At 40.1% G+C, this 10,350-nt stretch overlaps 1 pseudogene; it reads left to right on the forward strand.

The window, feature by feature from the left end:
• The first annotated feature begins 7,629 nt into the window (after positions 1 to 7,629).
• LOC126078559 (phosphatidylinositol N-acetylglucosaminyltransferase subunit Y-like) lies at positions 7,630 to 7,843 on the forward strand (annotated as a pseudogene).
• Positions 7,844 to 10,350: the final 2,507 nt, after the last annotated feature.

The following is a 10,350-nucleotide window of genomic DNA, read 5'->3' on the forward strand; positions in this document are numbered from 1 at the left end:
CTGAGGACCCAGACTCCTGGACTCCGATAAGATAGGAGAGCGCAGTAGGGATGAAGAAGGCCGGACTCAGGAGCATTATACATTCACCCCGGCTTCTCTGATTGGTAATTAAGTGACTCATCTACTGGCGGACAGTCCTGCATGGTCCCCCAGGCATCTGTTAGTTCTTCGAAAACCACTCCTGACAAAATGAGGTTGGCCCTTGGTACACAGATAATGAGACTGAGCTTGACAGGTGTGGCGCGATTAGAAAATTTCTACATGAAGCTCATTCTGCTAGCCACTCCACAGTAAACAGACTCATTAGAACTTGCAGGTCCCTGGAGGCAAAGCATGTTTGACATTATTAATTGGCTTTTCTGTATAAGGAGTCAAATAGATGAAAAGGTTTATCAAGCTGAAATAATTAATTTTGCCTGAATTCGCTGACAGTTCATTTCTCCTGTAAAAGACCACTTTAAGGTCCTTTTTTTCTTGAATTTCAAAGTTCAAAAGACATAATAGTAGCAAAAGTGAAGCTTTTTAGTAAATTATAATTAAAAGGAATTTAATTAACTTAGACCTGGGGAAAGAGGAAAAAAGGAATTGCTATCTGTCTCTATACAGAGGTCTAGATGGTTGAACATATCATGACTTAATAATGCATTAATTTTAATCTAATCGGAGTATAATAAAAGAGGTAATTATATGTTTAAAAATTACCAGGCTCCAATACTGTTTTTTTTTTTTTTTAAACACTTAATACTTACCCAGCTTCTTGTTAGCAAAGTTATAATTGTTGTTCTCAGATCCCACTTATTTAAAGATGGAGGTTACAGGCAAGAGGTTAATTGAATAAATCATTGTAAGAACCCGTGTTGAAACTATGATGAACTACAAAGTTCGCATTCCCTGGATGCAAAAGATTTTTTTCATCCCTTTTTCTCTATGTCTTTCTGTGTCTCTAAAAATAGCGAATTACTTCCAGCATTCCTTTATACGCGCTACTGAAGGCTCCCACGCCCACTCTCTGCCACACAAAGCTAAAATCCAGTTCACATGAGATTCTGCAAAATTTTCCCTCATCTTCCAGAATTTACCACTTTCATCTCCGATAAGGAGTTTTGTAGTTCCACTGTGAGACTTCCCAACCTAAATCAATGGTGAACAGTGTCTCTCTCTTCGCTGAGATTGGGAGCTTGGTGAGAAGTACAGTCATAATACAATGGGATTCTGATTTCTGGCCATTTCATTGACAAAAGATTGAGACTTGTTTTGCAGCAAAGAAGCATCTTGCTGCATAGGCCAACATACTAATTTGGTAGTTCAAAGTGAGTCCAGTATTTCCCAAATCTCCCTGACCCTGGAGGAATACAGTCTGGTGAAAGAGGAGGAAGAATCGGTAGAGAAATTATGCAAAGTGGTTCTTAAATAGTATGATGCCTTGGGCAGTGGTGTTTTCCTTGATAGAATTCTTGCCTTCCATGTAAGAGATGGGTTTGATTCCTGGCCAAGGCACCTCATGTGTAGCCTCCATCCATTTGCCAGAGAGGCTTGCATGTTGCTATGATGCTGAACAGGTTTCAGTAGAGCTTCCAGACTAAGTAAGACTGAAGAGGAAGAAAGACCTGACAATCTGCTCACAAAAATCAGCCAGTGAAAACCTATGGATCAAAATGGCCTGATCCACAACTGATAACGGGGATGGTGCAGGACCTGGCAGCATTTTGTTTCACTGTGCATAAGTCTGGGCCAACTTAACAGCAGCTAATAACAATTACGTCTTGGGCCAGTTCTTCCTGACCTTCATCTTTGATCACAGCCTCAGCTCAGGCAGCCTATGTACCCCTGGGGATGACTTTTCTCCTGAAAACTTAGTGACCATGATCATTATTTTCAGTTCTCCACTGAAGCTTTAGTAATCCAGAAGAATGTATTGGCTAGGCTCAATTAAACAGCAGGATGGTTAGGGAGCCTCTTCCCAGGTTATTCTCCATCCTCAGCTAGAAGCCAGACCTGGGTTCCCAGAGACCTATTTTTATCATTCCTTCAAGCAGTGTCTTACAAAATTGACCACATTCTGGTAAAAATCAATGCAAAAAACTGTACACCGTGATTGCATTATTTTGGAAAACCCAAAGCCAAGTCTGCCCCTTGCCAAAATATCCTTAGATATGCTTTTCTGAGTGAAACGGAGAGATGCAGAAGAAGCTAATGTTTACAGAAAGCCTAACATACGGTTTTTGCATTTGAACTGTGGTGCTGGCAAAGAATATTGAATGTATCGTGGAATGCCAGAAGAATGAACAAATCAGTCTTAGAAAAAATACAACCAGAAGGCTGCTTAGAAGTGAGGACAGCAAGACTTCAGCTTGCTTACTTTGGACACATCAACAGGAAAGACCAATTCCTAGAAAAGGGCATCATGTTTGATAAAGTGGGGGGTCAGCAAAAAACAAGGGGAAGCCCTCATTGAGATGTATTGACCCAGCATCACGACAATGGCCTCGACCATAGCAACAATCATGAAGATGATGCAGGACTGGGCAAAGTCTCATTCTGCGATACAGAAGGTCGCCATGAGTTGAAGCCAACTAAATGGCAACTAGCCACAACATATGGGGCTACTTTACAGCCAGTATCCCAATTCTCAGAACAGCTAGAGGAGATTATTCCCATACCAAAGATGAAAACACTGAGGCTCAACAATGGGAAGAAAGTTACCTAATGTCACACCTCTCTCTAGCAGCAGCAAAGCTGATCTGGCTACTTCAAAGCCCATGTAATTTCAATTAGGAAGGAATAGCCCAAAAAGTAACAGACATCAAATCCCCAAGCCATAAATACTTATAACATTTACCAAAGAGTTAACATTTGGGGTAAGAAATGTCATAACCCAAAAAGCAAATATCTACTTCCTTGCACAGAACACACGAAAAGATGTATTAAAAAATATATATCCTGGGAAACTTGAGACCTTCCAGTCCTCATCTTCCTGCCCCCAACACTCACAAACTTATTGTTCATCAGATTTCCCATTCCTGTTTCCTTAGATGAGTTCCTTAATTAACTATGTATTAATCCAGGGGCCATTCAGATGAAACAGAGGGCAGGACATGACTGGGGTGGGGATGGGGAGGAGGTTATTTGTCCCAAGATTCCTGGCTTGAACTGTCATCACTCAGCAGCGTGTTTTCTTCTGAAGTCAATATGTTGTTCCATTTCAAACATGCTTAAAGAAAACAGGAATTGATTTATTTGTAATTCTGAACTACTTATCAAATGGTAATGATCATTGCCTAGTAAGATAAAAAAGGCTAGAAATATGCCACGCAATGGTTTTTTTTGTTTGTTTTTTTTTGTTTTAATGCTTAGTTATTCTGTGGATGAAACTAACCATTCTTCCCTCATCCTCTTATTCTACCCTGTCTTTCTTTCTTTCTGTAATGCTGCCTGAGACTTAGCAACCCAGAAGGGGCCTGCGTTTGTGTGGTCAGTTCCAAAGACTCCAGAGAAGTCTCACATCTACCCAGCACCTCCCTTTCATTCATGAACCCACCAGGGGCCAAGACTAATTAGATCAGCCTGCTCATTTTGAGCTGATAATTGATTTAAATAGGTTGCTCATTGAAAATAGAAGAAAAGCCTGCTAACCATTTGGTGCTTGGATCTTTTTTCTTTTTTTCTTCTTCTTACCCTGCAACTTTCAATTGCTTGTGCAATGTAGCATAAAATGTAGAGGTCTCTCTTTTCTTTTCTCTCTCTCTTTTTTTAAAGAGGCCATAAAATTAATTACAATAAGTAGGCAGTGGGCAGGGCATGGGGTTAAGTGACGGTTCTAATGAGCAGCCGAGCTTCGGGAATGCTGGGACATGCATGCTGTTTGTTGGCTGAAAGGGGATCGTGGCTTCCCAGACAGCCCGGCCTGAGATCCTCCATCCTACTGAACCTGCCATCATGGCAACCAAAGGAAAAGCTAAGCTTCAGACAAAAGGAGGCTTCCTTTCTGAAATTGTCTCATCATTAAGCTTTCAGAAAGCACTTTCAAGAGGTCATTCCATGGTGTCTTCCCTAACCCCAGGCTTTTACAGGATTTGAGAGTGGGAAAGTTAGAGGAAGACTTGGCCTCAGGCTACATTCTGAAGACCTTTCCTTTCTCGAAGGGTCTTTCAGGATCCATCTTCCACTATATTGATTTATTTCAAGTTGGATCAAAAAAGTTTCAACTAGGCTCCTCTTTGGAAATGAAATGGCCCTGCTAGTTTATGCAGTTCAGCTGACTGTATCCCTTTGCCACAATGAAAAGGAGCTTTTGTCTACAGCCTGGAGAGCAAGAAAGGGAAGCAGTACTTGTAACTTGCTCTGTAAATTCTTTTGGCAGTGTTTCTTACGGAGGGAGCGGAGGGCCCGTGAGGGTTGCTGAGGAGTGTTCAAAATCTCTAAAGATAATTAAAATGACTGGAAATGGAAAAGTTGCCCCCCAGAAAGCACATACTGTATTTTAGAAGTTCATCATTCCCAATTTTGTAAAGCAGCATGATCCACATGGGAAGAACACGGGCCTTGGAGTATTGGAGTCAGACAGACAGATCTGGGTTTTCACCCTGATACTGTCCTTACTACCTCTGTGTGAGGCAGTTCCAAACCAAACCAAACCCACTGCCATTCAGTCCATTCCATAGAGGCCCTCTAGGACAAATTAGAACTACCCAATAGGATTTCCAAAGCTGTAAATCTTTACAGGAGCAGACTGCCACATCTTTCTCCCACAGAGCAGCAGGTGGAGCTCGAACTGCTGACCTTTTGGTTAGTAGCCAAACTCTTTCACTACTGAGCCACCAGGGCTAGTGAGTCAGTTACTCTCCTTAAAAGTCAGTCTCCTTACCTATAAATGCAAAGCCCCTGGGTGGTGCAAATGGCTAATGTGCCTTTCTGCAAACCGAAAGGTTGGAGGTTCAAATCTACTCAGATGCGCCTGCTAGAAAGGCCTGGCAATCTAGTTCCGAGAGATCAGCCATCAAAAACTCTATGGAGCACGTTCTACTCTGACCCACATGGAATTGCTGTGAGTCAGAATCAACTCATTGCCAAACAGTTTTTCAAAGTTTATTCTGGGGACTAAACATAAGGATTAGAGATAATGTATGTAAAGAGCCTAGCACAGGGTCTGGCTCTAACAAGCACCCAATAAACAGTATTTACAATGTGAGACTAATTTCTTCATAGCCAGGAAGAGTGACTCATCCTTGTTGGTTGCTTATTTGCGACTGGGCAGTTGAGAAGAAGGTAATCAGTGTACTGGACACAGGGCCAGCTTCAACCTGTGCAGTCACGCATGGCCCCAGACTCACAATGGCCCACTGTCACCGTCTTGAAATTCTTAGTGTTTTGAACAGAGGCCTCTGCATTTTCATTTTGCACCAGGCCCCGCAAATTATGTAGTAGGGTCCCGATTCACATTTCTCTCTGCCATTGCTGTCTGGGCCATCCTTATCATCTTGAAGAGCCAAGTTATCTGGGGCCATGTCTGTGTTGGTGGCACAGTGCCTTCACAGCTTTAAATTCCATTCTTTCTGCTTCTCCGACAAATTCAAACCAGAGATGTAGCCTCTCAATTCCTGTGGCCCAGGGCCTGATTGCCCTGAAAAACTATTCAAGAGCACTTGCTAGTGGCTGAAGGTCAGTATCACACCTCTCCAGTCACCTCCAGGCCCTGGGAGAGTGCATGCCTTTCACGTAGGTAATGGAGGCTGCCAGGAGAGGACAAGGAGCACGGAGCACCCCTCTGTTAATCCAGCGTCCGTGTGGCAGATCATTTTCACCATTAATGACATATGAATTGAATCCCAGGTAATTTTTTTCAAAGCAACCAGTTGTGAAATGTATTGAGAAAACACTGCCAATTTCTAATCCTAATGACAGAGACACTGAAGGTAAATAAGATGAATATTTATGGGATACCTGATTGCCTAAATGAGTTCCCTAAGGTATGAATAATTGGATGTGTGCATGCTAATTAATTGGGAAAAGCAGGGAGGTAACTCCTTTTTATTTACTGTCGCCTAGTTTTATTCCATTTTTTAGAATTATTACAGTTCCCAGTTACTTCTTATGCTTCAGTAAAGTTGATTGTCACTGAGAGAATTTTTAATAGACTTCATGATTCTTAATTTCAATAAATGTATAAACCCAGGTAGAATATGTAGTGATGGTTCTTAGAACATGGTAACTCAGATTTTGCTAACGATAAAAACTATCATTCACTGATTCACTGTGTCTAATGCACACACACACACACACACAAAACAGACCCCTTGCCGTCGAGTCAATTCCAACTCATAGCCACTGTATAAGACAAAGTAGAACTGCCCCACACAGTTTCCAAGGAGCGGCTGGTGGACTAGAACTGCCAACCTTTTGGTTAGCAGGGGAGCTCATAACCACTGCCACTCTCCTCTATTTAACCCTCTCCTCCATCTATTACATCTCTTCCATTTCCTCCTGACACTCATATTATAAGGTTAGATATCATAAACTTATCTCCATTTCACAGATGAGGAAACTGAGATCCACAATAGTTAAGTGAGCTGCTCATGGTCAAAACCAGAAACCAAGTCCGTTGCCATCGAGTTGATTCTGACCCATAGCGAGCCAGTACTGCAGCAGTAATTGGCACAGATGCACATTCGGCCTGCTTAAAATTTGTAAGTCTCTCCAGAAAATGACCATTTATTCTTTGTCAACTAAGGCTGGGCAGCAGTTTCCAGTGTAGAATGTGTATATCCCATGGTGTGGACAAGACAATCACAGAGGAAAACTGGCAACCAGGGCTGGAATAAGGCATGTGAGGGCCTTACACACTGATAAACTGTGGTGCCCCTCCTCTGCTTACTCACGCATTCAAACATGATATGTGAGTTATATGTATACATGTATGTATACGTGTGTGTGTCTTAGCTATCCATGGTGGAACTTCTTTTTAAATGCAACTATATTTTTTTTATAATGTTAGCATTGAACACTAAAGTGATGTATGCCATTTTAGCAGAATGAGATGAAGCGAACTATAAAATTTTTAATGCATTCAGGGTACTGAGGTTTTTTTTTATATACCACATTTTCTGCAAACAGAATATTCCACATATTCTACAACAAAGAAAGTGTGTCAATGAACTTAGTTGTTTCAACAATCAATGTAACATTCTCTTGATCTCCCGCAATGAAAAATTGACTTTCACCAATTTTGCTTTAAACGGCTCATACTTCATTTTTGAGGCATGTTTAGTAATAAATGCTATAATTATAGATGAACAAATGAAAAGATGTCATGAAAGAAAATTTAGAGAGCAGGAGGGCAGAGGATCCACCCCCCACCTTGGACCCGGAGCTGCTGGTGTGATCGTTCCCCAAGAAGCCACTCGGATACGAAGCATCGACAGATGAATTGATTGATGAAGAGTTGGGAATAGCATTCCAGTCACTGACAGCATCCCTAATATGACACCACAGGCAGCACGGATGACACAGCAAAATAAGAAGGAAGGAGACATGGAGCAGCACTAAACCATGAAAAAATACAACAACCAAATTCTCTTAATACTATTTACCTTTTACAAAGTCAGGGTGGTGGGTAATAAGTCAGGGAGAAGAATGTTTCTGTCTCTTCCTACATTGACTGTCCTTATTTCACTGGCTTCTTGAGCAGAACGGCTGTACTCAGCCTCTGTGGAAGAAAATTCCCTCAGGGCTGCACTGACACAACCAGCCTGTGTTTTTGCAGTCTGCCGTTGCCGATTACCACACCAGTTTTTGTGTTCTTCACTCTTGGACTTGGGTGGGTATTAAACTCTTCAGACATAATTAATGCAACTAGAGCCAAGATGCTATACATAATAATGACATGTTTTGGGCTTCTTTCTCTGGAAGTTCTACTACGGTGAAACACTAGAATTCCATTTAGTTTGCAGGAAAGATACTTTGCCTTGCTTCTGTCAGAGGCTTAGGACTATGGAAGGTTTACGCAGCAGAAATTTTTATTGTACTCTTGTTCTGACCTTATTTTTTGAAGGTTCTAATTTGTAACTACAACTGCTGTATCAGAAGAAACATTGTGACAAAGTATCTTGTTGGAGATTAACAGCCACAATCATTAGCTGATAATTATATTCCTCATTCCACTCATGTAAAAGTCATTTGGTCATTTGAAATATTGCTTGCTTGTTTAGATTCAAGCTCTCTAGTCAAGTCGCATGTTAGGAATGACTGAAACAATTCCAAAGGAGCTGTGGCTAGAGTAAACAAACAAAAACATTGCCATAGGGTTGATTTTGACTCATAGCAACCCCATAGGACAGAGAGGAACTGCTCCGTAAGTCTTCCAAGGAGCGGCTGGTGGATTCCAACTGCTGACCTTTTTGGTTAGCAGACAAGCTCTTCACCACTGCGCCACCAGGGTCCCTGTGCTCTAGCATAGGGTAGGTGTAGAGAAATGCATTCAAAGAAGTGTTATATAAAACATTACAATAAAATGGAAAATTTACATTAAAAAAAGGAAGTTTAATGATCAGAAAACTAATATTATGACAAATTACTATATTTCATTTTTAGATAGACTATTCATTTCTAATATATTATAATTGAAAATGTTTCTTTCTATTTTTTGCTCTTACAGATTCTTCAATGATTTCATCACAATTAATCTGCCAAACAATGTCTACTGCTATACATAACAAGGATAATGAATCACGAGGGTTTTTGAATCTCTTTAGGGATAAAAATGAGTGTTCTGTTGTACAGTTTGTTTGTGATCATTAAAGTTAGGAATATGCATAAGGCAATTTCAACATTGGGAAATACACATTGCATTTGATCTTCTACTATGGAATCATACATGCCTGTATGAGTAAAATTTGTCTTTCCTGAATCTGTAAACTTAGGCAAGAATGAAATCGTTGTACTTCTCTGTAAGGGTTTGTATTTAAGTCATCTGGCTAAGCCGGTACAGTTTCTTGGATGCCTTCATACATTCTTCATCAGGTATACGCACATTGTTTAAGAAGGAAGATCTCTTTGAAAGAACTTCATACACTTTCACCCTTCTTTTCATGCAAGATTCAAGTGTATCAATGATGGTGTAGTATGTGGTTATATGAATTTGATCTCTTGCTTTCAGGGATAACTCTGGAGCACTTTTGTCATTTACTTGCTTCTTTCCCACTGCTTCTGTAATGATGATAATCAGTATTCTGTTATTGTTGTTGTTGCATTTCAAAATTTTCAAAATCTCTTCTTAAATAATGTAAATACCCTATTAATGACTGGTAGATATCTGTGCATGTCTTTAAATTTACTTCTGAATCTTGGAGAGCTTGACTCATCCAATAAAAATACTGCAATATATTATTGCAATAACCAACATAAATATATACTCTCGTGTTTGCATTTTGTTGATGTTTTCAGCTTATGTTTTGGTATCTCCTTTCTGTGTCTAGTCTTCAGCAATATTCTCTAAGTCACCTAGAATCTGAGTGTATGATTCAGATGGCACTCATCTCCCCAACATGCATTAGAAAGACGTTTTAATATTCAATCATTGCCTAAATATGTTTTAAGAACTGCCCATCAGTGAATAGAGGTGGAAAAAATGTTAGAGTAACTGAATGGTAGAAAAAAAACAACCGCTTCCAGACAACTATCTATTGCACTACATCCTACAAGATTAAGTGAATGTGCAGAACATGGTATGAAAATGGCATACTCATTATGTTTTAAATTTTCTGTTCCGTGCCTTTATAACACCCCGACATACTGGCAGCATTGTCATAGGACTGGTCTCTGCACTTATAAAAATCCCCTTTATAAACTTCACATAAATAGTGAAGTACTTGATTTGCAATTTCTTCACTGGTATGATATTTAAATTAGCAGATGTGATAAATTGCTCAACCGGTTTCTCATCTTTTGGAAATATGGGTCTTAAAACAATACTTAGCTGATCTGTATGAGAAAGACCCAGGAGTGGAATGTACAAACTGAAATATCGAGCTATACTTATTTCACTGAAAATAGTTGGTCTAGTTTTATCACTTATTAAGTTTATTAATTTTTCACACATTGTTTTAGACATACGGACATACCTCGCTTTATTGTGCTTTGCTTTATTGCGCTTTTCAGATATTGCATTTTTTACAAAAGGAAGCTTTGTGGCAACCCTGAGTTGAGCAAGTCTATCAGCGTCATTTTTCCAACAGCACGTGCTCACTTCGTGTCTCTGTGTCACAGTTTGGTAATTCTCATAGTATTTAAAACTTTACTACTACTATTATGTCTGTTATGACGATCCGTGATCAATGATCTTTGATGTCACATGTC

The sequence above is a fragment of the Elephas maximus genome, chromosome 6 (assembly GCF_024166365.1).
Source record: "Elephas maximus indicus isolate mEleMax1 chromosome 6, mEleMax1 primary haplotype, whole genome shotgun sequence".
Lineage (NCBI taxonomy): Eukaryota > Metazoa > Chordata > Mammalia > Proboscidea > Elephantidae > Elephas > Elephas maximus.